We start from the raw sequence: 25,450 nt of genomic DNA on the forward strand, positions 1-25,450 counted from the left end.
CACTGTTATAAGCTGGCTACATATGAACTTTGATATCTTTCTTTACTTTTTACTTTACACTGTCTCCATGGTTCAGATCTTGATTTCCCAACCTTCTGCAAAACTGACAATCCCACATTTTGTATTGCATGAGTAGCCATGGAGGAAGCAGAGGGGTTTGGTAGTTGGGGCTTCTGTTACACAAGCCTCATGGAAGCAGGGTAACACTGCAAGCTTAGGACAGTAACTGAATGCATTTGCTAAAATCATAGAAAAAAATAGGTTGGAAGAGACACCAAGAGATGATCTAGTCAGTTCCTCTGCTTCAGCTGCATCTATTTCAGTCCCAATAGTGATATTCTTGAAAACATCCAGAAATGACAATTCCATTGTTCCCACAGGCCATTTATGACAGCACCCACAAGAAAGGTAAAAAAATCTCAGTGGTAAAAATGTTTCCAAGGATAAATTAAGCAGCTCAGGCTTTTACTTAAGGTTGCTAGTGAATTCAGTACACTTTACTTCATCTGTTATATCCTGGGCATCCTTTTAATCATAATCTTCGATGCCACAAGAGATAGACAGATCTCGACCTTCGGTGGCTCTATGCCAGCTGAGTATCTGGCCTGTTTGTTGTTTTTATAATGGCAGCTCAGACTCTGGACCACAACTCTGAGGTTGCTATCTCCTGAGCACCTGATGTCCTGCTTGCAGCACCCGTTTCCTTCTAGTAAATGAACCCTTTCTCACTGATGCAGACCTTGGTTGACTGCCACATAGACATTGGGGCAGAGTACTGCTAGAAAGCACACTTGAAAAGGGCCCAGAAACATCAGGAGGTAAGAACACATGGGTTTGCTTAAGTGGGGATCATAGTACTCTCCACAGATACTGCCAAGAGCTATCTTCTACCTCTGACTCATACATTTTGCAACCCAGCGGAGATAGCAGGGTAGTGCACCATGGAATTTGGTCGCTCTGCTCCCTGCCTAGGTATCTATTTGCTTAAGAGTTTGATTCATCATACCAGTTATCATCTAAACGCTCTGGCATGTATTCATCCAGCTGGGCTGGCATCTCCCTGCTTGGCACAGGATGTTATTTAACACTCACATCGATTTAATACTGAAGGTTGTTTTATTGGGTTTTGCGAGTGGTTTTGATGCCAGGGTTCTGGAAGGGAGTTTCACCCCGTTAAGCTGAAAAGCTTGTATTTTCTTTTATATGTGTATGGCATCCAGAAGTGGCAAAAGGATACATTTCTAATGAAAAATGGCAAATCAAATCAGTGGCTGTACTTTCTTTCATCTTTCTTCCTACTGTCTCACCCCTTTTCTTCAATACCAGCTTTTGTGCCATTATTCTCTCTTCTGACCTCCTCCTTTTTCAAAAACTTTCTTCTCAATTTTTCTTTGTTCACGATCCTCCTCTGCTCGTCCTTTTTACACACCTGCTTTGCACAGCATCTTCCATACTTTGTGTGTTGCACACTTATGGGGACCTGCAACATGTGACCCAACAACAGAATGCCCCCCTTGTTTCATGGCCTGACATTGATGATACCAGTTTACACTTTCCACGATCTACACTTTGAATTTCTTTCTCATTGTTCTTTGTGCTTTTTCGTCTTTCTCGCCCCTTGGTGTTTTGTTCTCTCCCTACTCATTCCTCGTAAGCTCCATCTAACTTGGTTTGGGGCATTCATTATCAGGCTGTGAAAACGCTTGCATGTGCATGTACAGTTTAGCTGTGTGTCAGGAGAGAGAGTCTTAGACCTCTACAATGACATTTGGGTCTGCAATTGCATATTAGACTGTTTTCTGGAATTACCTGTTTTCATGGTGGCTACAAATGCAGAGAGAAAGGAGAAGCCACCTCCCACACTGCTCAGGAACAAATGCCTATCTTCATGAGGAAAGGACAAGCAACTTTTGCCAAGCCCTATGGGCACTTTCCTCTCCCCACACAGGATTAATATGAAGTCCTGCCAAGGCAATGGTTGGAGGCACAGTTTGAGAAATACTGTTACAGCTCAAAGATGCAGCATTAACTAGATCCCAAAACACACCACATACTGATCTTTTCAGTGCTTGGGCCTCCACAGCCTTCTCAGCACAAAAGCCTTTCTTGCAACTCTCAGCAGTCTTTCTTACAACACTCTGTTTTTCTTGTCCATACTTTCTTTTCAGTTGCCTGCTGTATTTCATGCCTAAAATGGCAACAGGCAAAAAATCCGTCAACAAGGCCACATAGTCTACCCAAAGCTCTAAATGAAACCTCTGCTTGATGCTGTATCTTTCTGTAAACAGGTGCATTTCAACTCAAGAGTTTTACTTTGTTAAGTATTATGGGATTTGGAGAGATTTGAAAGTAAGCTTACATAATTGGTTTATCCTATCATTAACATTGATAACTACATACTTTCCTTGGCTGGCAGACTAAACTTTGCATAGTCGTACACTAAATTAAACTAACATCAACAGAAAACCTGATGGGATTCATCTTTTATTATTGTTATTCAGCATGAACCCTTAAATGTAACAAAAGCTCAAGGAGAAAAGCTCAGGCTCTGCATATGTTAAAAGAGTCAAATGCCTTCATCTTCCTTCTAACGCAGGACAGACCAGAACTAACTGAGGCTAGCTTACAGACCTGTCATTGATAACCTTTATTTAAAATCCTTCAGATGTCAGTGCACGATTAGGTATCATCCCTATCATTTCAGCTCATCACTTGTATCATTTATATCATATGAGGGTATACCACTACAGCCCTGTGAGGAGGATGGTACAGATCAGTTTAATAAAGTCTTTGAAGAAGTAAGGAACTGTCTTTGAACAGTGAAATACTGTGATTTTTGGAAGTGGATTTTGAAAAAAGAAAATTAATAAAGGCTTCATTCTGCTTAAAACACTAATCAGTGAATTCAAGTGGTAAAGCTCTGCATAGTAGTAAAGCCAATATAAGAAGCAAGCCTTCAATGGGTTCTTTAGTCCACAAATAGTAAGGAACCTAGCTTTTACTTTATTGAAATAGGTATACCCATAGGCTTCAACAAATAGGCAATACATCCTATTTTACACGACTTATCACTTGCAAATTTTGAAGACCCATCTGTGAGTGAAAATGAGTACAGGCATGAACCTTTGCCTGGATTGTACAAAGGCAAAATTAGGAAATTACACTCAGGATTCAGCTAAGTGTGGAAAATTTTCCATGCAGTTTGAAGTTTTAATGATTGGGTGAATTTGTTTTCCTTCTCTCACTTTTTTACTCTCCTCTTCTCCCTCTCTGTTTTCTTTTTGCTTTTTTAATTTTATTTTTTTTTAAGATTACACTGTGTCTGCACTGGTCTGGTACACTTATCCATACTATTTAGACACACAACCTAAATAAAGGAAGAAACTTAAATTCCATAGAATTGTTTCATTTTTAAGCTAAGAGGCAGCAACATTTAATTACTAGCAGGCTGCAATCATTATTCACTGGACCCACTCAACACAACGGAAGGGTGCTAAGTTGATTCTAAACAACATTGTGTTATAACTAAAAAACTTAAAAACCAAACAAACATGAAAGCAAAGGTATTAAGATACAGGACACATTGCTGAAATGCAGTAGAAAAGCATGATTCAAGACTAAAATATCCACACTGGGAATTCATTTTTCTGGGGTTTTTTTTGTTCATAAGGCACACCATGTTAAATTCCAAATTCTGTATTTAGATGCTTAATTTAATTTAATTTAGATCTAGACTGATTTTCAGGTATACCAGAATGTTTCTCCCAGATCTCAAAAGACTGCTTACCACTGTGGGTGAGGGATGACCAGTCTGGCCTATTGGTCACCTGTGGATTTTCTTGTAAGATGTATTCTTCCATGGCTGGGAGTGGTGTTGTACCAACTCATCAATGCAGTCCTTTTCCTGAGACCAACCGCAGTATGGAGATGGTACTGATGAAGCAGCTCTGGTCTCTCCCTAAAAGCAAACAAAAGGATAGAGAACAGATACATCATTTCAGGAGCTATAAATTTGCCGCTAAGAAATTAAAAAAACTATTTACATTCCACTGGCTATTGTGGTGAAAAATAATTACAAAGAATGTTATTCAAGATAGGGTACTGAAATTACTTGCTCCTTTTACCTTAAGAAAAAAAAAGCTATTTAAAGATCAAGTAATTCATAGTTAAACACAATCACTCCCTACACACTGCATGCATTGCCTATGTTCATTAACTAATGAGATTCTTTTTGTACCATGCAAAAAAAGGTCACCTTTTGAATACATGGGATTAACTATTCAAATTAGGCTGTTATCTAACACAATATTGCCCCATGTAATATTCATTCCATAGCTGGGGTTTTACGACCAAATATAAAATCTGCTAAAATACATGGTTCAAAAGACATAGTAATATCTATATCTAAATCAAGAGGATCAAAAAGTGGGGTGGGGCAAAAAGCCACAGAGGCCTATTATGTGAGATGGCACTTGAGGAAGAATAATAATCAGGACCACTACATTTGCTTTCCTATTTGGTATCAACGAGATCCTCATGAAAGAGATGTAGCACACATGGGAACAAGGGTGACAGCTTCTGCTGTGATGATTTTTCGTTGCTTTTTTGTTCTAATACTACAGGTCAGAAAGAGCAAGGGACTACTGTGCTTTCCATCAACACGTAATTAACAGTATCAGAGACCTCAGCCTCCCTCATTAATTCAAAACAGTTCATCTGATCTTTTCTAGAGTATGTCCACGTACTAATTTAACACTTGGCAAACTGAATGACCACTCCACTCAGAGCAGCGATTTTGGGAGGCATCTAGTTCTACAAAACTACGAGGCCATACTCTCCCCCAGGTCCTACTTTGAGTAGTCATTCAAAATTGTGCAAAATAATCATCCAGCCTATTTTAGTGGTTACATTTCATGCTCCATGTCATAAACCTGAAAGATTACCAAGGAGGATGCAACCTCTCTAAAATTAAGAGGACAAGGGGAAACTGTGCAGTGACAATGTGTAATGTTGCGATGTACATTGCAGCCTTGGGAGCAGAGAAAGCTAACGACCTCTGTAACGACTTTCTATTCATGGATACAACAAAACCTGTTACAGATCTTTCTTATAAAAGCTGAAGCGATGCATCTTCATTTTCTTTTGGTGGGCAGTCACTGTACATGATAAGAGCTACATAAAATGAACTGTGGATACGGCATTTAGTCCAGCTATAGCTTTTTCAGTCCTGATAAACCCATTAAACTGAGCCAGAAATGACTCATTCTTTGCAATAACACTGCTCCAAAGCAATTGACTGCAGAGAACCAAGATACTGGCCTACTATAGCAAGACAGAAGGAAGTGTTCTAAGAAAGTTCCAACTATAGCTTTATGTTCATTTCAATGATGCCAAGTTCAAACACATGTCTTCTCCTACTCGCTGGACTACATCCTGAAGGACAGTCTGGCATACATCCAATGAGAAACAGGCCCTGAAGGAAATATAATGGGACACATGTAGTTTGTTTAATAAGAAATGTCTATTAAATGTTTAAGGCAAGGTTGATCTTAATATCCATCACTTGCTTAATAACTGAGATTGATAAAAGGGAATGACAGGATAAAAATGCTGCACTTTGCCCTTCATTGTATCTAGACATGCATGAAAGTCACCCAGTACTTTAGAGTTCTTCCCACAGTCGAGCTGAAAGCTGAGTGTTCAAGGCAGAGCTGAACTCTAGGGAATGAGCCGCCGTTTTTATAACAAGATTCCTGTTGGTCTTTCTATCCATTTCAGTTAGGCACCACACATACACAGCCCATTTGGCAACAGTGTTCTTAACAATCCATTTACATTTTTAATTAGTTTATTGTAAAGTTTAATTATTGTAGTTAACTTTTTTTTTTTTAAAAAAAGCTATTGATATAAAAATGGAGACTGAACCAATATCACAAACAGTAAGTTTCATGTTCACAGGAAGAGTAATAATGGCTGATGCAATCTGCTTGTGCCTACCAACATAATCACAACCAGCTTAGATAAAGACATTCCCTTTCATTATAGCAGCCCTTGTATGGACACTGTAATGCTTACAGAAATGTTATTTTAGCAGCAATTTGGCATCTAAAGCAAGCAAAAGTTGTATATAAAAAGTAGGAACTATAACGCCTTGGTTTCACTTTTGTTTTCATAGTTATAACACTACAACTGCGAAGCTGCAATCTGTAAAGGCTCCATCCTGCTTCTGTATGGAAGTCTCTGTAGACAAGCTTGCAAAATAGGTCTCCCAGGAATATATTCTGATTAAGAAGGGAAGAAAAATTATATATAGATGGGCTATTCATTTAACCAGATCAGCACAAATTGCCACCTGAGAGGAATCTACTCATTTTAACCAGCAATTTAAGTAGCAAAGATTTTAAAAGTGTGGCTGTTCAACTCCAAAAAAAAAAATCTTTACATTGCATCATAGGAAAGGTGACCAAACAAAAAGGAGACATTTGAAGTTGGACTTTTGAACACGTGCAAATGAGATGTATGAAGAGGAGTAAAGACAGGTAGGGAACTTCCAAATTGTGTAGGGTGTTCAGGATCTTTTGGGGGACTGCAGTCTGCTTCCCTGGTAAGCTAAATCTTGAAAAAAGTTGGTCAGAAAGGTCCATGTTCCTTCCACAGGCTAGAAAAGCAGAGAGTGAGTTTTACACTTTTCAAAAGGTATTGAAGCAATTGCTTTAGCGTGTGCACAAAGTGACTTGGTGGGCTGCAATCACACGTCACCCCTCCAACACTACAGAAGGAGATCAAGTGCTGAATAAACCTTAACTTGTCTAGTTCAAGTTTGAGATAAATGGCCTTCTGCGTGTAAAAAGCCACTCCTGTATCAGTCTATATCAACAACTGGGGGAGAAAGGAGGGAAAAAGGGAACTTTCAGTGGTTTGATTTGATCTAAAGTATGTAAAAAAACCCCTTTGTTTTCTGAAGAATGCTGTTCTACAGCAAGATAGCAGTGGATTGTAAATTACTGATGTAAAGAGAAGATTTTGGTATATATTTTACTGGCAATTTATGCTGCTTGCATGAAATAATAAAAATGCATCCTTTTACTGATTTTTATACAGAATATTATCATATTCTGGCAGAACAAAGTACATCAGCTGAGAAACTATCTCACAGTGTGTGATGTCTAGTTATCTCTGCCAATATTAGCTTTATGGACCAAGTAATAATATTATGTTAATAACTGCTGGTTGCTATTTGTGTACCAGACTGTTCCAATACCATGGTGATGAGCACGCTGTTGGTGTCTGGAACAGATGGACAGAACACAAGAGATACTTGCCTTGATTTTAAGACAAATAGGATTACCTGTTTCATTAATAACGCTACATGAAAGCAGAGACAAAAACACATGGTTCCATCTCCATCTCCAGTAACTGACAGGAAGGAAAAGACAGTGCACATTTATAAAGACACACATTGGACGCAGCAAACAATTTACCCTAACTTTCAGGGAGAGCAAATCTTTGAATCACTTGTGAAGCCAGTGCAGCTGCTTTATGCTGTTAAAAGTGGAAACAAAATTCACCACCTTGCTGTTAGCAACATAGCTCCTTTGCAGTTCTCTGCAAAGGTGATACCTCAGGCTGGAGATGAGGCAATTGCCTGTGTCCTGCCCAACACCACTGATTCCCTACCTGCTGATTTAAACATCCCTTACAAAGAAGAAATCGCAACAGCTTTCCATCACTTCTGGAGAAGAGAACTGAAAGAACAGCAAATGCCACTTCACCTCATCTTTTTGATATGACAAAGAAATAGGGAGAAAAGTACACTTCAATTCCACTATGTTGTTTCTTAAGTCCTACCACCAGACAGCCACTTTATTCTGCACTCTCTTATTCTTTCACAGAAATGAGGAAGAAAGACCAAGAGACAAAAGAAGAGGGAAATATTTTCACTGTAGGTTGTGCAGTTCCATTTAGAATTAAGTCAGTGATATTGGGAAGAAATGATCTCGGGGCAATCTCATGCACAATACAAGATACGATGCCGTACACTATTGACAAACTGTTTCTGAATGACTGGAAAAGCAGTTATGTGGGGAAGAGAGCTCTGACACAGAGCACTGGGACCATACAATAACAACTCCTTTCCTATCTCAGTGAAAAGCCGAAAGAGGAAACTGGAATCTACTGCTTTCATATAAGAGCTGCCAATTTCCCACTGGTCTCAGAAGCCAGTCATGTTTGGAAAGGAAATGGCCTATCTCTGCATGGCAAAGCTAGCAGGTGCAGATGGCATGTGAACGACTTCCCCAAGCACTGATCTGCCAAGGTCACAAAACAGAAAGTACAAATGGTTTTAAGGACAATCATTCAGTTCCTGCCAGGTCATCCACGGATTCTGAAAGCACTTTATTCAATTTGGCATCCAAAAAGGTTTGAAATAAGGCCACCAATGTAGGTGAGGTGTCAGATCACTGCAGTGTTATATTCCACTCTCCCAACACACATGAACAAAATTCTCTAAATTACGTATGTCAACAGCAGCATACACTGAAGCACCACGATCATTCAAAAGAACACCATGGCAATGCCTTGTCTTTAAATTTAATCATCTGTTAATGCAGCCAGAAATTTTGTTCACAAGTGGCTGCTTCTCCTGCAGCACTGTCTGGCCTGCAGACAACTTCCCAATGTCAGACTGCAGCAGAGCTATGTGAAAGGAGCTGCGGAGCACCGCTGCCAAGGCTACAAAAGCGAGCAGGGACCGTCTACGGTGTGGCCATGTAAAGTGTGTCTCAGGATGAAAGGAGCAACAATCATGCAAAGTGCTGTAAGTCTCAGGAAGTGAGATTTAGCATGCAGCCTCTGCTGAACGTGTCAAGCAAGGTCAGTGTTGGGGAGGGCTGTTAACCATGGTGCATTGGTAGTAAGCAGCAAATCCTCAGAACTAAAATGAGAAAACTTTCTGCCATGCTTTTGCCTTCCGTTCCCTTTTTACTGGCAAATAACACCCATCTATATCTGTCCAAGGAATCATGTCATACTGCTACAAACACAGAGATTTTGAGTAGGTCCCCATTCACCTCTGAAATACAGAGCTTGAGAAAATAACAGGAAATAGCAGAGCAAAGACGGTTTCCAAGAACCACAGAGACAAATCAGCACTTTGTTCTTAATGGGTAAATTAAAAAATCTTCTCTGCTGCTCTATGGAGCAGGGTGAAATATAGCAGAATGAATTCTATTTCTGCAGAACTTTGCATTTGCAAATACTGACTGCATTTTCATTTGTTTCCAGTAACAGGAACAGGTTGGATAGGCTAGTTAATTTGAAAGCGAAGCAATGACAGCTGCACATACAAGACAGCATCCCTTCTTCCTTCCGAGGGATGAGTTCCTCTACCCTGGAATGGGTATCAAAGACAGAGGGTACGAATCATTTTCTGAATTGCCTGTTACTCTTTATTGACTATTGACCATTTGCTGAGGGAAGCTGCCTGGAATTTAGGGTGTAATTCATTTTACTTTATCAATTAATTCTGAGCTCTCTTCAATAAGAAAAGCAAAGCCGTGTACAATACCATTGTGGGATTCCATCTTTATTGTCTCAATAATTCAGTCTATTCATTTTCACTGGGAAATAAACAGACTTTCCATACTTAGGCACTAAATTTTTAGCCTGGGTTCTAGAAGTTAAACTACCTGCTTTTTGTTAACTTTAATATCCCCATATCTAGCAGAGGTACTGCTAAATGACTACCACAAATTGGTCTGGAATGATGAGGTCATATTTCAGGGCATGAGACCAGAGAGTAAAAATCCCCTTCCCGCAAGGCTTTGCCAGCCTCAAGGAGAAAAAAAAAAAATGGGGAGGAGGAAAGGAAAAGAAACTAAATGAAAGACTGTCCTGTTCTTGACCTGTAGCTGTCAGATTTTCTTAGATATTTGCCAATGAAATCAGTGAAATATTCTTGAGCAACAGGTAATTTTTACACTGAAATATTGAAAATACTACCCAAGGAACACTGAAAGTGGTACTGGAAAATGTGATCTGAGATGCGGTGACTTACACTGAGCATGTTAAGAGGAAGACTGTGGCTGCTAAGGGTATGGCCTGTGCTCTCGGGCACCAGGGTCACACTCTACATAGTCTTTGTGGTTAAATCTTCTTTTCCATGATACAGACACTTCCAATACATAGCATCAAATGAAGACTATTCAGGCTAGAGTAAACATGTAGCGATACTTCTCACAAGTACTCTCCTAGTCACCAGCTTCCATAACCATTTGCCCCTTCTGCAGCCATGAACACATACCCATGTCTGCTGACAGGGTCACACAAAAAGACCTCTTCCCCTCACAGAATCAGGAGAACCATTTTGTTTGCCTACTGTGCAAAGAGCACCCCAAACTACTCATTTAGATTCCTGTAGTACATAAAGTGTTGATATAAACAGAAAGCAGACACTTAACCTTCATAATACCTAAAGGAGTCCTTAAATTGGAAGACGACTCTTGTTTACTGTACGTACCCAGCAAACTCACAGGTGATACCCAAGGCTCAGTTCTAACCTGCTGTCAAATATTATGTTCAATGCAAGAAAATGGTCTAAGGTGCCTGAAAACCCACTACTACTACCTTTCTTGGCCCTGGAGTTGATTCAGATGTTGGCTAAGCTTATGGAAGCACAGACCTGAACAGTCAAGATACCTGTGCTAGTTTACAACCCCAGCACTGCTCAGGCAGGAGTCATTTGAACACACCAGTCACACCACCTATATCAGAGTGTTGTGAAAGAGTAATTTGGCAGGTTTGACGCCACCCCGAATTCCTTAAAGAGGGGAATCCTAATCTAACTACCTCAGTATTGTTCATTATTATAAACTGCAGCTGTTGAAAGTAGGGCTTATGCCCTGCAAGCTAACTGCTTATTAGAATTGAAAAAGTAAGGCTTGGAAGGCAGGAACTGAATACAGAAATCTGCTATCTCATAGAGTAATATATGAAATGATATAATAGTGGGGAGTAGAAATTAACTTCCTCAGATTTAAAAAGAACTTATCCCTGGATGAGAGCTGTGTTGTTAAGACAACACATCCTAGGGTCTAGTCTACATATAGTTCTTGTAGAAACATTACACTTTCTAGAAGCATAAGTTATAGTTCAACTGAAATATTATGTTACAAGCCCTAGGGGTTGGTACATTCTTACTGAGAGTTCCACTGAGGCAAGTAAGTCTTTTTACCACACCCACCTACACAGATTCTCCCATCCCAATTATCTCAACAGATATTTTGTATTTTGTGGAAAAACTTTTGCACTTGTATAAGCACCTAGATAAAGCATTTTGGTTTGTGCAGTCAAGACATGTATTGATTTTTTACATGCAATGACATAATCTACATGAAACCTACTTTTTTTCTTACTAAGTCTGAGACGATGTATACATTACTCTGTATAGAATAAATTTTTAGCTTGTGTTAGCAAACATCAGGTAGGCTATTCAAACTCATGTCTGGAGCTAAATGAAGTTTTCAGAAGCAGAGGGGAAAAACATACAGCTGTTTATTCTGAACAGTTCTTCTGATAGTTTCCTATTTCATTTTCCATTTAAGCATTTATTTTTTTTCCTAGGACAAAAGCACAGCCTGCCACTACCACATATTTCAGCTACAGGTTCTCAAACAGTCAAAGGAGGGTTATTTTTCAAGTCAACCAAAGCATTAGCGAAACAATGGAGTATTGAACTACTGGGATGAAGATTTGATAAAAATGTTGATGAGAACTGCAGAAAATTGTTCTGGTTCACAAAATGTGCCTATTAAAATTGATCTAGGTACATGTTCAGGTAGATTGTTTTATGCACCTGTTAATGGATTTTGTTTTCTCATTCATACCCACTGCAGCTCCCACCTAGAAAAAAAAAAAAATATATTACTTTGGAATGACTAATGGGTTAACCAAAATGAATCATATCAGTAACACCTGCCTAACAAATAGTTAAAAAACTGTAATCTACGTAGAGAGTTAGATCAACACCTGGAATTCTAACTATACATATTTTCACCTAATAAATAACCAAGTTCCAAATAAATGCCAACAAACCCACCACAAGAGTGCAATGTTGTAAACCTGTACCCCAGCTCTCTACAAAACAGCTTCAAGGGCTGCAATGTGAACGTGGGTTTTAGTGCTGCTTCCATTTACCCTTTCTATGCCCCAATTTGAGATGACCTTGCCTGTGCTGGAAACCACCAAATCTAGAGGAAGTGCCTTCTCCAACTGTTCTGATTTCCTAAGGAAAAAAGGCCTCTGTCATCATATTTTGTGTATAAATGCCTATTTTGCTGTCTTCACTTCCTCTTTGGAGTAACTTTTGAATTCAGTGTCTGCTTTTCAACTAAATTTGAAAGTGAATCACAGGTTTCAAGATACAAAGTTGTCACAAGTTTAGTGAAAATAAGCAGCCAGCTAGGAAGAAGAGGACATCCACATGGTGCCTCCAGCCATGGAAAAGGATGTGGCAAAATCTTATCAGATGTCAGACAATCCATCTAGGACAGACACAAAGACCATCCGGGCCAGGGGAAAAACTTGCATGAGACACAAAGCCACTGGAAACCAGGCTTCAGTGATTCCATTGCTCATGGACCTACTTGCTCATTTCTCTTAGACTTTCCTACCATACAGAGAGCTAGGGTTCCCTAAATATCTGCTCATGCCATTCACAGTCCAAGTTACAGTTCAACTACATCTTCTTCTTAAAAACTCCAATGTATACTTAATGAGGACTTTTTTCCACACTCAGAATAGATCTCCTTAATGCCTCAAACCACTAAAGAGTTCTTCAATTACTCTGTTTCCACCTATCTACAATTTTTCTAACTGTAAGAAACCATTTTTATATGTGGCGTTATTTAAAATGTGATTCTGCTCACTGGCATTAGTTTGTAAAAGTATATGAGTGAATCTTTTTCTTTCTGTTTGTTGAGCTTAAATATTCAAGCCCCCAAATGGTGTTAATTTATGTTTTGTGCAGGCAGAAGTCTTGCCTGTGATGCCATATGCTTGTGCATTATCAACAGGGCTTCAGGTCATGTACAGATGATTTCTTCCACATCTAGCAATGCCAGCGGATAGGATTAACAACTGCAGAAGTTCCTCACCACTCTTCAGATGTGCTAACAGAAGAGTGCTATGGGAGTACTGCTAACTCAGGTGAGGCAAAGCCAGCTGCCATATCTCAGACCAGAATTTTAAACTGCTTAAAATAATCTACCTAATTGTGCCTAATATGAATTAGGGAGAACTCACAAAACCTGCTCTGTGACAGGTCAGTATGTAGCAGCTAGAAGGACCCATGTGGTTGTAGATGGAAAATCTCTTTGCTCTGCACATCCAGATCTGGAACAAAACATCTGTCCATGTTCTAAACTAGCCAAGGCTGCGGCTACTGTTGTCCTAAGAAAACCAAGAAACATAAACAGAATCTTTAAGGCTTCAAAAACACCTACTTAAAAAAAGGAAATGCTATTTCTCCAGCAACACAGGCATAATAAGGCCCAAGGTTATTGGGCTTTTTCATAGAGCAAAATACCTTTTGGCACATTTTCACAGAATCACAGAATCATCTAGGTTGGAAAAGACCTTGAAGATCATCCAGTCCAACCACTAACCTCACACTGACCGTTCCCAACTCCACCAGATCCCTCAGCGCTATGTCAACTCTACTCATAAACCCTTCCAGGGATTGGGACTCCACCACTGCCCTGGGCAGCCCATTCCAATGCCCAACAACCCCTTCTGTAAAGAAATACTTCCAAATATCCAGTCTAAACCTTCCCTGGTGCAACTTGAGGCCATTCCCTCTTGTCCTATCACTTGTTACTTGGTTCAAGAGACTCATCCCCATCTTTCTGCAACCTCCTTTCAGGTAGCTGTAGAGGGCGATGAGGTCTCCCCTCAGCCTCCTCTTCTCCAGACTAAACCCCCCCAGTTCCCTCAGCCGCTCCCCATCAGACCTGTGCTCCAGACCCTGCACCAGCTTCGTTGCCCTTCTCTGGACACGCTCGAGTCATACAATGTCCTTTTTGTAGTGAGGGGCCCAAAACTGAACCCAGTCATCGAGGTGCAGCCTCACCAGTGCTGAGTACAGGGGTAGGATCACTTCCCTGTCCCTGCTGGCCACGTTATTGCTGATACAAGCCAGGATGCCATTGGCCTTCTTGGCCACCTGGGCACACTGCTGGCTCCTGTTCAGCCGGCTGTCAATCAACACCCCCAGGTCCCTCTCTGACTGGCAGCTCTCCAGCCACTCCTCCCCAAGCCTGTAGCGCTGCTGGGGGTTGTTGTGGCCCAAGTGCAGCACCCGGCATTTGGCCTTATTGAAACTCCTACAGTTGGCCCTTAGCCTTTAAGACTTCTCTCTTGAAGTATGTCCAGCCTTCCTGCACTCCCATATCCTTCAAGGCAGCCTCCCAAGGGATTTTGTTAATCAGTCTTTTGAACAGGTCAAAGTTAGCCCTCCGGAAGTCTAAGGTGGCAGTTTTACTAACCCCTCTCTTTGTTTCTCCAAGGATCGAAAACTCAATCATCTCATGATCACTGCACCCTAGACAGCCTCCAACCTTTATTTCCCCCACAAGCTCTGTCTTTCCAATCCCATAAACACGACTGTGAAGGAGTGAAAATTAAACTAATACACAGAACAACTGTTAAGACTCAGCCTTCAACCTAAAAGTACTGATCAGTACTGATCATCTAAATTAAGCCAGTTATGCACATTCTATCACAGTTTCAGTGGCCTTTTTTAAAAAATGCAAAAAGACGGGTGCTCATCTTGCCCCAAATAAATCTAAACCAGCATCATTTTGATATTTGAAACTTATTATGTATCTTCTAAATGAACAAATAACTTGTTTTGTCACAGACAAAAATTGTGTGCGTTTCATACCTCTTCACCATCAAGTACGGTATATTCCACCTTCAGAAGGATACAGGAATGTTTAAAGACAGTGTTATCTGAAAGAGAACCATGACAACCATACCCAGGTACCGCATCTACACAGAAGAGGCACAGCCTCACATTCACTACAGAGGAGAGGCAAGCATTCACATTGTGATAGTTACCATCTCACTGTAGAACTTCAATAAACCCAAAGTACAAATATAGCCTCTGCCTTGTCTTCGCTAGTGTCCACTGAAGTGAGAGCTATCCCTATGTGAATAAATTCTCAGCAATGCAACTAGTGAAGACTAGCATCTCAGACATCTGTGCCTCAAAGGAGAGCTTGAATGGGTTTTCAGTTGTCTAATAAGAAATGAGTTCACACTGCAAGTTTTCCCTTACTAGAAGGTAGTAGTAGGATCTCTTTCCTCCTCCCAGCCATCCATTTTCATAAAATTACTAGGAAGCTGGAAGACTGGAGTCCTCTGTCTCTCTTCCATATGAAGTGAAATGGCCAACGGGGTTCCATGTTATTAGTGTTGAATGTTGGATTAGACAGAGTATGATCACATAAACCTTATTTCTTTAGGGAATCAGGCTCAAAGAATCATCCCCCACCACCTTTTTGCACTAAAAAGACAGCTATTAACTGACGAATCTATCTCCAACAGATGAAGAAGGTGAAGAAACAAAGCAATGATGTTAACTGTAGGAATAAATTACTTTTTGGTAGTCAGATGGAAGAAAAGCCTCTGAGGAAATTTAGTCACCACACCCTGCTACTTATTAAGGGACTGTGTGGAAGCCATGGCTGGGCAACTGCTTATGCAAACTTAGGAAAATGTTTGTTTAATAAAAAAGATTAAACAAAAGGTTTCATGACAATGTCTGCTGTATCTAACAGGACTGGACTGTTAACACAAAACCTGATCTTGCATCCAGGTAGACTATTGTGTCTGTGTGGAGCAGACAGATTTGTGCATGCACATGCTAACCAAAGGATTCAAGCCACAGGGAAAAAAGAAATTATTGTATTTTTTTGTTTACAGGCTGTGACAAAAAAACAAGCTTAGAAAATAAGTTCTGTTGTGGATCGAGGCTTACCTGCATGTATACTTTCTAGGTAGAGCAGAGTTGCAACTTCTTCTATTTGAAGGATTTGTTGCTTTGCGAACTTTTAAAGGAAGACTTTTCATGTGCATCTGAATGAAAAAATTGTAAATTGAGATTTGATCCAAAATACATATTTTTAAAATGTGGGGCTGTAGGGAAAACCAATCAATAGATATACAAAATTTACAATAAAATTTACAAGTAAAATTCCCACTGTGAATACCCAGTGAAAATAAGCAACGCTGCAGAACTCTCGGTTACATTTTGATTGTCCCAGTGAATAGTACTGTTAACATTCTTCAACAAGATTAGAAGCGGGATGTTGCATGTAGCTACTGTAATTCATTTAATCTTTTTCTGTCTTTTTCCAACTAAGCATTTTCACAGGGAAAAACAACGATGTCATCAAGTTCCTCTCTCTGCTGAGACTGGGTAATTGAAAGGTTTTGTGCTGATTTGTTGATTAGAAAATTTCAATCAGTTATATTATTAATAAAAGTAGGTTCTCTTGCCATTACTTTGTGGTAATTCGTGAGGGAGATAGAAGTACCTCATGACCTGCTTGCAGACCACAGTCAGGGGATGAAGGATCACCCAACCTTCCAGGATACTTAAAAGGAGGACCAGAATTAGACACACCTCTTATTTGAATAAAACAATACAGTATTTTATTGGGAGTTATTCTTGTTTGCAATATGATTTTCCTAGTTAGAAGAAATAAACCCAGATGAGAATGAGACAGATTAAATTCTGCCTCTCCCCTGTGCTGCAGTCTTTCTCTCTACAACTATTGATCCAAATATTAAAAAATCTAGGAAAACACATACAACCCCACATTAAAATTAGTAAATAACTTAGCTACATTTTTAATTATCACGCACAAAGGCCAAAGCTAGTTGTTGCCATCTTCACTATCTAAGCTGCTTGTCATTATGATGTTTAAGAAAAAGGGCTCAGATCCTGAGTTTGTGCCCAGCTCTGACTCCAGTTCGGATTTGAGTTTAACTAAGCAGAAACAGCCGTGAGCTGCTACTCAAGACTGCCACCTCCTGTCTTAAATCCCTAGTTACTCACTGGCTGATAAGTAACCTGATCAGGGTGCTTCTCCTAATACTCCCTTTGCTTGTAAAACTAATTCTATGTAGAAAGGATGTTTCTTCAAAAATAATCAGACACAAATATTTACAGTTACAGGAAGCAGAGCAACTATGCAATATGTTGTATCCGTCTTACAAACAGTTACGTTTCCATGGATATCCAAAACTATTAGACTTAATGAAAATTCAAAAAGGAGATGTGTCTCACTGTTCTGTGTTTCAACAGACAGGCCAATCCATTTTATTATGCACATTAATCAATTGCCAGATAAAATTACATTACTGACACCTGAAATGTGCAACGGCATTTATAAACTGTTGATTAAAGGGAGAAAGATTAAAGGGAGAAAGGCTGCATTTTCTTCCCAATGATTAAAACTAACTTTAAGTACAGGTGGCATCAAAACTGCAAAAAATTGAGAAATTAAAGGACAGTATTGTGCTTTGCACACTTCAGATGTCTGACAGTTCTTTGCTTCTAATCAATTAGGCAACAGCCTCGCAGTCTTTTATTCACATCTGAGACTTTCTCTTCACGAGTCTGGCTACTGAAATCCAAGTAAATGCATATTCCTGTGTTATTTTCTAGCTTGAGACCTCACTAATCTCCTTGTAAGGAAGCATAAAAATTCTCATACAAATGTCTTGACTACACCCAATCTTCACCTGCAACTTACAAAAAAACCCCTAACTTTATTTTCTTTCCTTTTCCTTCTGTTTTGCCATATTTCATCTGAAATACAGGGTAAATAATCTCTGCAAAACTGCTAATTGAAAGTTTTAGATATTTTTCAGTGTAACAAGAGAAGAAGGGTTTTCCTTATTTTAAGCTAGTGGTGCATCCACTTATTTGAGCTACTTCCCCATTTTCACTATCAATCTTAGTAAGTTTTTGGCCTTCGTTTAACCAGGGTAGCCTCCAGAGGCCTGAAGTTAGGAATTTCAAGAGCAGTACTCACTAGTTCTCACCTCAATACTGAACATATTATTACTCTTGTGCTATGGCATTAGGAATCAAAAAAAAAAGGGGGCAAAAAAAGCAAGCACATCATTTTTGAAGCAGGTCTTGGGTTACTTTCATATAATAAAGTTCTTACCACTAAATGGAGTATGGTAAAAAAGTAATTGTGCTGAGTGTCTGCACTGCACATAAATCCATCAATTTTGCAGATGTCCAGCATTTCTTGGTCTTCGTTAAAAACAAAGGCTTTAAAAAAATCCAAGTCTTTTGAAAAAAAGTGAGCGGTGCAATTCAAACCATGTAGCAATGCCATATATTGAAAATCCTTATGCCTTCTAGAAAAGCTACTTAATGAAAGACATTGCACTTCATTCTGAAATGAATCATTTAGTTGAACCTCCCTGGTCTTCAAAGTATTATATAGAGCTCTCCAAGTGTTGCAGGACCGGCACTGTCAGGCAGGAAAGCTTGGAAAACCCTGCAGCACAGCAGCATAGTAGGCTTTCCTGCATCCCACAACCAAGGTACAGAATCAATCACAGAACCACAGAATCATCAAGGTTGGAAAAGACCTTGAAGATCATCCAGTCCAACCATTAACCTCACACTGACCGTTCCCAACTCCACCAGATCCCTCAGCGCTGGGTCAGCCCGACTCTTAAACACCTCCAAGGATGGGGACTCCACCACTGCCCTGGGCAGCCCATTCCAACGCATCACAACCCCTTCTGTAAAGAAATGCTTCTTGATATCCAGTCTAAACCTTCCCTGGCGCAACTTGAGGCCATTCCCTCTTGTCCTATCACTTATTACTTGGTTAAAGAGACTCATCCCCAGTTCTCTGCAACCTCCTTTCAGGTAGTTGTAGAGGGCGATGAGGTCTCCCCTCAGCCTCCTCTTCTCCAGATTAAACAACCCCAGTTCCCTCAGCCGCTCCTCATAAGACATGTGCTCCAAACCCTTCAAATGGTACAGATGTTTCCATCTCCTAACCTCTTGCATGCTGCATGCTTGCATGATTGAATCAATTAGGATTGAATCTCTCCAATATCCTTGCAGACAGCCTATTTACTACGCCCACATGTCCTGCTGCCATGGTGGACTCTGCTCTGAAATTTCTGGTCGCACCTCATCTTGCTTCAGTCATTGCAAACATATAAAATCACATAGAATCATATAGAATCACAGAATGATTTGGGTTGGAAAGGACCTTCAAAGATCATCTAGTACAACTGCTCTGCCACGGGCCGGGACACCTTCCACTAGCCCAGGTTGCTCAAAGCCCCGTCCAACCTGGCCTTGAACACTGCCAGGGAGGGAGCAGCCACAGCTTCTGTGGGCAACCCACTCCAGTGCCTCACCACCCTCATATTAAATAATTTCTTCCCAATATCTAATCTAAACCTACCCTCTTTCAGTTTAAAACCATTGCCCTTTGTCCTGCCACTACAGGCCTTGTTAAAAAGCCTTTCTCCACCTTTCTTATAAGTCCCCTTCATATATTGAAAGGCTGCTATCAGGTATCCCTGGAGCCTTCTCTTCTCCAGGCTGAACAACCCCAACTCTCTCAGCCTTTCTTCATAGGAGAAATAGAAAAACTCACTGCTTTCTAGTTTCTAGTATGCACTGAACGTATTTTTTCCTCAGATTAATTAAAATAACAGATCCTTATAACACACTTCAATGCTACCTTTCATTTACTCTCCCCACAACTCATCCTCATGTGGAGCTAGACTCCATACAGTGTATGGCCTAAAACATACACTGGGTTTTGAATCACTTATATATGTGAAACATCGCAGGATGTCATCTCTATGAAAACTGTACATGAGCTGTTAAATACATAATTGTTACAGATCAATCTATCACAACGGGGTGCTGACAATAACTTTTGATCACAAATTCAATAACCTTGTTTGTGGACAATACATGTCCACAAATGCAAGCTAGCTCAATTACCAGTGACTTTGTTTTGTTCAGGTCATACTTTATCACAAAGTCATTACTGCAAGTAAATATAGACTAGTTAAATAATACGCATAAATTACTGTTACCTCAGGTGTCATGTTCTCTGGCATTTTTTCTTTTCTAAGTATTCCTATTAAAAAGAATATAATAAAGGCTATTCTTAAAATCCAATGGCATGTTACAGTATTTTCTTTCTAAACAACAACATTCCATTGTGTTTTTACAGCAACGAAGCATATGCCCATGTAAAAAATAATAAAAAATAAATTTGAAAATGCAGAAAACAGATGAAGAATGGTAAAAAAAAAAGCCATTAATCAATTTGTTAAAAGTAACATTCACTTGTATGGGGCTTAACTTCACAGCAATGAAGGATGAATTGATTTGAAATCATATTCTTTGAAAATATGAGGTGCAAATAGGCTTCAGCTATCAGAATTCTACCATCAGCAAATAACAAAACACTATTTTACATACGCTGCGGATGAGTTTTGAAAACTGCATTTATTTTTTAACAAGTCAGTGTTCAAGCTCACAGTATTAAAAAATCAGTATTGTGGTTAATGCACAGGACTGGGTATCAGATGACTGAGAGTCTAGTCCTGGCTCCGCCTCAGACTTCCCCTATGAGATAATTATCTCTTCAGAGATTATCTTTTGGAAAACCCTGCTTTGCCTGCCAGACTTTAATATCTTGAACCCAGTTTTCAGAAAATGGTTTTATTGACTTCAGCTGGTATAAAAAGAACTCAAAAGCTCTGGCAATCAGAGTCCTGAAACTCTGAATTTCCAGTGGTTGCCATTTATATCTCTGAAAAGTGTCCACAAAATGTTACCAGTGACATAAGTGGAGAATTCAGATTTATTAATACTTTGCATCTTCTGCACATGCCTAAACAACTACAAAACATTTAGGGCAACGGAGAGCCAGGTCCAGAGCATCCAGAGGCTTACCATGAGTGAGGTGTCCAGTGTCCAACACACCTCATCTGCACATTTCAGTGTTTCAGCTTTGGTCATCAGAAATTAAACTGTTTCAAATAAGAAGCTGTAGCTGAAAAGGCAGATTTTCTTTACCATAAAATTATTTGTGGCCCCTAACTTTCAGTGAAATCAGTGTAAGTATATGCCCTGCAGGGATCTGGACCTCTGTGACAAAGCATCATCACATATACAGTGATCAAAATGCATCACAATTTACAGTGTCTGAACTCTATAACTTTGTTTGATGTTGTGTTTTAAAAATTCTGAATGGCAGATGCGATACACACTAGAGATGCTACATGGAACCGAATTTGAGTTGAATTTAAAAAACAAAGTGACCCTTACAATGTGTTCCTGTGTTTATCTGGAAACGAGTCAACAAAAATAAAAGTGCATATTCGGTAACCCTGTGACCCTAAAGAGGAAAAAATTTTCTCCACCTCATGAAGAAATGTTATTGAAAAATCCCCAACAGTAAAAACATGTTCTCATCATATTTAAACAACCAAATATCTCACTCAGGAATCCTAGTGTAACCTACACGGGATCATACCATCTGTGTGAAGATGTTTTGCATTTATGCCAGTACTTCCAGCTCTGATGACTCAGAATGGGTGGTGCTTACAGGGAGGAGAACCCAGACCCTTTTGTCCTTCACAGAAATCCAGGCCTGCTGAGCACTCTTGTCCAAAGCAGTTAGACACCAGCATTGTCTTTTCTTAGCAAGAAAATTATCCTGTGTAGGCTACCATGACCACACTGCTTCTGGCACCTGAGCGAGGTTGGTTTTGATAACCAAGAAAGTTAGATATTCAAGATTTGGTAAAGGTCAGAGTCCCTTAATGTTAACAAGGTAGTCATACAATGTTGGAGGTGTGTCTGTCGAGGGTTTATCTGCCCTTTAAACCATGATCTGTTTAGAAGTATTCAGACTTCCTGAATGTTTTTAATTTACTGTATCCACTGTTTCATAAATCCAGCAAATGATACCGAGCTAAGGGACACTTTCTGTGAATATTTCTAATCTTCTATTTTTGGTAGAGTAATGAAATAATTCTGAGACAAAGGAAAAATGCCTCAAAGAAACAAAACAGATTAATGAAAAGATTAATACTAATACTTAGGTAGAATGTCCTTCCCCTGCTCTGCCAAAACAACATTGGAACCAGCCTCATCAACACAGGAACTGGCCTCAGTTTCCCCAGCCAGCCCAGAGCTGGCATGTGCAAATCCTGTACACCTACACTGACAGAGCGGGCTCCTTAGGAAGCGGGGCTAAGAAACACCCTGTTTGCTGTGCTGTGTGTGAGATGTCATCTGCTCCTCCCAGACCCTCCTTCCTCTGCTACACTGAGCAGAGCTGTAGGACAGCTGTCCCAGTAACTCATTTTCCCTTTCTGTTCTGAGCATTTCCTGCCTCTGTTCTCTATGCCTGCGCATTAGGATAAGCACGGGGCAATTAATCGGCAAGTTCATAAAAGTCTATTAAACTCTGTATAAGATAGTTGTAGTACTTCATCTGATAAGCTTCAGCACTCTGCTCAGTCATCATACTTTTATTGTCTTCTATCATGAAGACTTGCTCTCTCACAAAAGTCACAGCAAGTCACCACACCTTCTCCTATTAGGAAACTGTGGGTAATTTCCTCCATGGCTTTACAAGCAGCAGTGAGTGGACACTAGCTTTTCAGAAGAGAAATCTTCTATTTACACAGTATTATGCAAAGGTTACTTTTCAACTGACTGCAAAAAACCCAAGTTACGAAGTATATATACAAAATTACTATGAAAATAGAAAGAAAATTATTATTTTCTTCTGTTTGCTTATTTCTTGTCAACCTTCTAATCAAGTTGCACTAACTAGAATATACACAGAATGGAACATGTGCAATATATACACAAAGAAGATAATTCAAAGGTATATGGTACCCTGTACTTTCATCCATCAATTCACTAATTTTTAAGCTTTTCCACTTCAAGATTTCTTTGCATCATACGACTGACCCTCAGAAGAAATACCAATGCCTGTGTGTTCTGGGTGTAGTTAAACTAAATCTCTGCAGCTGTAATTTATTGATAAGTACACAATACACTGTAATATTAGCACAGTTCACGTACTTCACAAATACAGACACTCCGCAGGATCTCTGGGGTGTTACGCTGTTCCTCAACACCACTCATGGGAACAACAGATCTTCTCCACTCACACACCAGTGGCTGCACTGTCATGGAGAAGACGTTCTCTGTTACCCTGCTCGCAGCACATGCCACTGACAAGTACAGACCACAACAAAACTTCCTTCCGTTACTAACAAGGTTGCTACCATGCTCTGCAGCTTTCTTCCTACAGACACTGCTTTTATTTTTTTCCTTTAGAACAAGAAATAATATCTCAGTTCAACTAAACTAGTAAAATAAGTATTAAAATAGATTTCCGTTCAAACCACATTATATTTCCTTTCCCACTTTGTACGTGACCTTTAATAAAACCCCAAAATCTTTTAAGGCTATCCAACAACTGACAGCAATAGTTGGTAGCAAGAACAGCAACGGATTTACTGACTATACCGTGCAGTACAGAAGTTCCTCCTTAATAGGCCTCCTTCCAGTACAGAACTTGCATCCCTTTGATATGTAATCTTATATGCTATGCTAGAAGCAGCAAATTAACCATTTATTTTGCAGTGATTGGCAGACTTCAGTATCACTATTCCTTGAATGACTTTAATTGCACTGTAATTTCTGACTGCAGTTCTCAAACTAACCCTTTGTCATACAGCGTTTTCTTTAACTTATAGTCTAAATCCCTGATAGGAAAAGGCTCATGATAAAAGTTACAGGGGATGTACATTAATGTAATAAAATAAAAATCTTAACCATATATAAGGATCTAGTGAATATCTAATCTCAGAAAAGTTAGTGAAGGCCGTTTGTAAGATCTTTGGTTGGCTCTTTTTTTCTTCAGGTCTGCCAAATTAAAAAACACAGTTTGCCTCAGAGCAGAGTAAATTTTGTCATCGCAGTACATGAGGAGGCATACCTGAAGCATTCTGTCTGACAAGTCAACAGATGATTTGAACCCAAAATGAAACATTTCTCATTCAGAGATTGCAGATGCTTTATTCACGAGCATTAGTATGATACAGCGTGGTACCATATCCAGCTTATTGAAACTAAGACATAGGCAGGTTAAGTGATGCGTCCAGAATTACCCAGCAAGTCTAACAACAGAGCAGTAAACAGGGTGCAGTTCCCTTGTGTGAACCCTCTAGGCTGGGTTCAACAAGCTGAGTGATTTCAGATATACAGATTAATTAATTTTTCTGGACAAAGAGCAGGCTTTTAAGGCAATTGCTTTATGCATCTGGCTTCAGCCAGCAATTTAAACTGTTTACTTGTATAACTATCAAAACATCATGCCCTGAAAAATAGATTAAAATATGAATGTTAGAGAGCAGTTCATACCCAGGTAAAGCTGTTCCTGCTCCAGAGTGACCAGGATGTCCTTCCGTTATAGCTGCATGGCACTGGATTAGTCCATGTTTGTTTGCACAGCCTCTTCATCCTACTAGGTAATGTCCTGTCTTCTCATTCTCAATATCTGGATGTGATTAATGTTAAAAAAAAAAAAAAAAAAAAAAAGACAAATATCATGGCTTATATTCTGGTATTTAAAAAATTTCTGATTGTTCCCCCTAGTCTGTAAAATTCAAGGCAGAAAAAACCATTACAACCACCATTATTTATATGTGATTCATATAACTATACAAAAAGCTTGCACTTATAGCTTACATTGTTTCCGCTATGCCTGATTGTAACAGGCCGGTCGTTCATAGTGGATTGACATAGCTCATGGCACAGAGGTAAAAAGGGCGGGGGGGGGGGGGGGGGGGGGGCTGTTCCTGACTTCTCCAGTCTCGTGGAAGTCAGTGGAATCTTGGGCAACACAAGAGAAAAATACTGGACTGTCAGAGACAAGGCAGGAGATCATACCTATTCTTTCCTTTATTTGGAGTCCACCAAACTGTTTGCCAAACTGTTTGCCAAACAGACCTGGGAAAAACCTCTCGGGGAGAGTAAAAGCTCTTCTGGGACGTCGAGCTATGAAATAACACAATATTAATGATCAATCGTTCGTTAACAGCTGCCCAATTCCGCTCTGTGCACGGAAAGCCAGTGCGGGGCAGGCTGCTGGGCACGGCAAGGCGTGAGAGGGGTGAGCGGCGGCGGGCCCGGAGAAGGGGGGGCGCGGCCTGTGGGGACGGGGAAGGCCGCGGGGACCGGGGCCGCCGCCGCCGCCACCATGACAACGGGGGCGGGGCGGGGGGAAGAGGCGGGCGGCGGCGGTGGGGGGGGGGTGTCGCGGCGCTGATTGGTCGGCGGCGGGCGCTG

The 25,450-nt window shown here is 40.1% G+C and overlaps 1 long non-coding RNA gene across 2 annotated transcripts in view; it reads right to left on the minus strand.

The window, feature by feature from the left end:
• Positions 1-24,778, minus strand: part of LOC141941496 (uncharacterized) — a 28,698-nt gene extending 3,920 nt beyond the window's left edge. For both annotated transcript variants that reach the window (XR_012628358.1, XR_012628357.1), the window contains exons 1-3: positions 24,524-24,778; positions 16,040-16,137; positions 3,788-3,958 (exon numbers count right to left, since the gene is read on the minus strand). This is a non-coding gene — a long non-coding RNA (uncharacterized LOC141941496). The remainder of the gene's footprint in view (positions 1-3,787; positions 3,959-16,039; positions 16,138-24,523) is intronic.
• Between the last annotated feature and the right edge of the window lie 672 nt (positions 24,779-25,450).

The sequence above is a fragment of the Strix uralensis genome, chromosome 3 (assembly GCF_047716275.1).
Source record: "Strix uralensis isolate ZFMK-TIS-50842 chromosome 3, bStrUra1, whole genome shotgun sequence".
Taxonomy (NCBI): Eukaryota; Metazoa; Chordata; class Aves; order Strigiformes; family Strigidae; genus Strix; species Strix uralensis.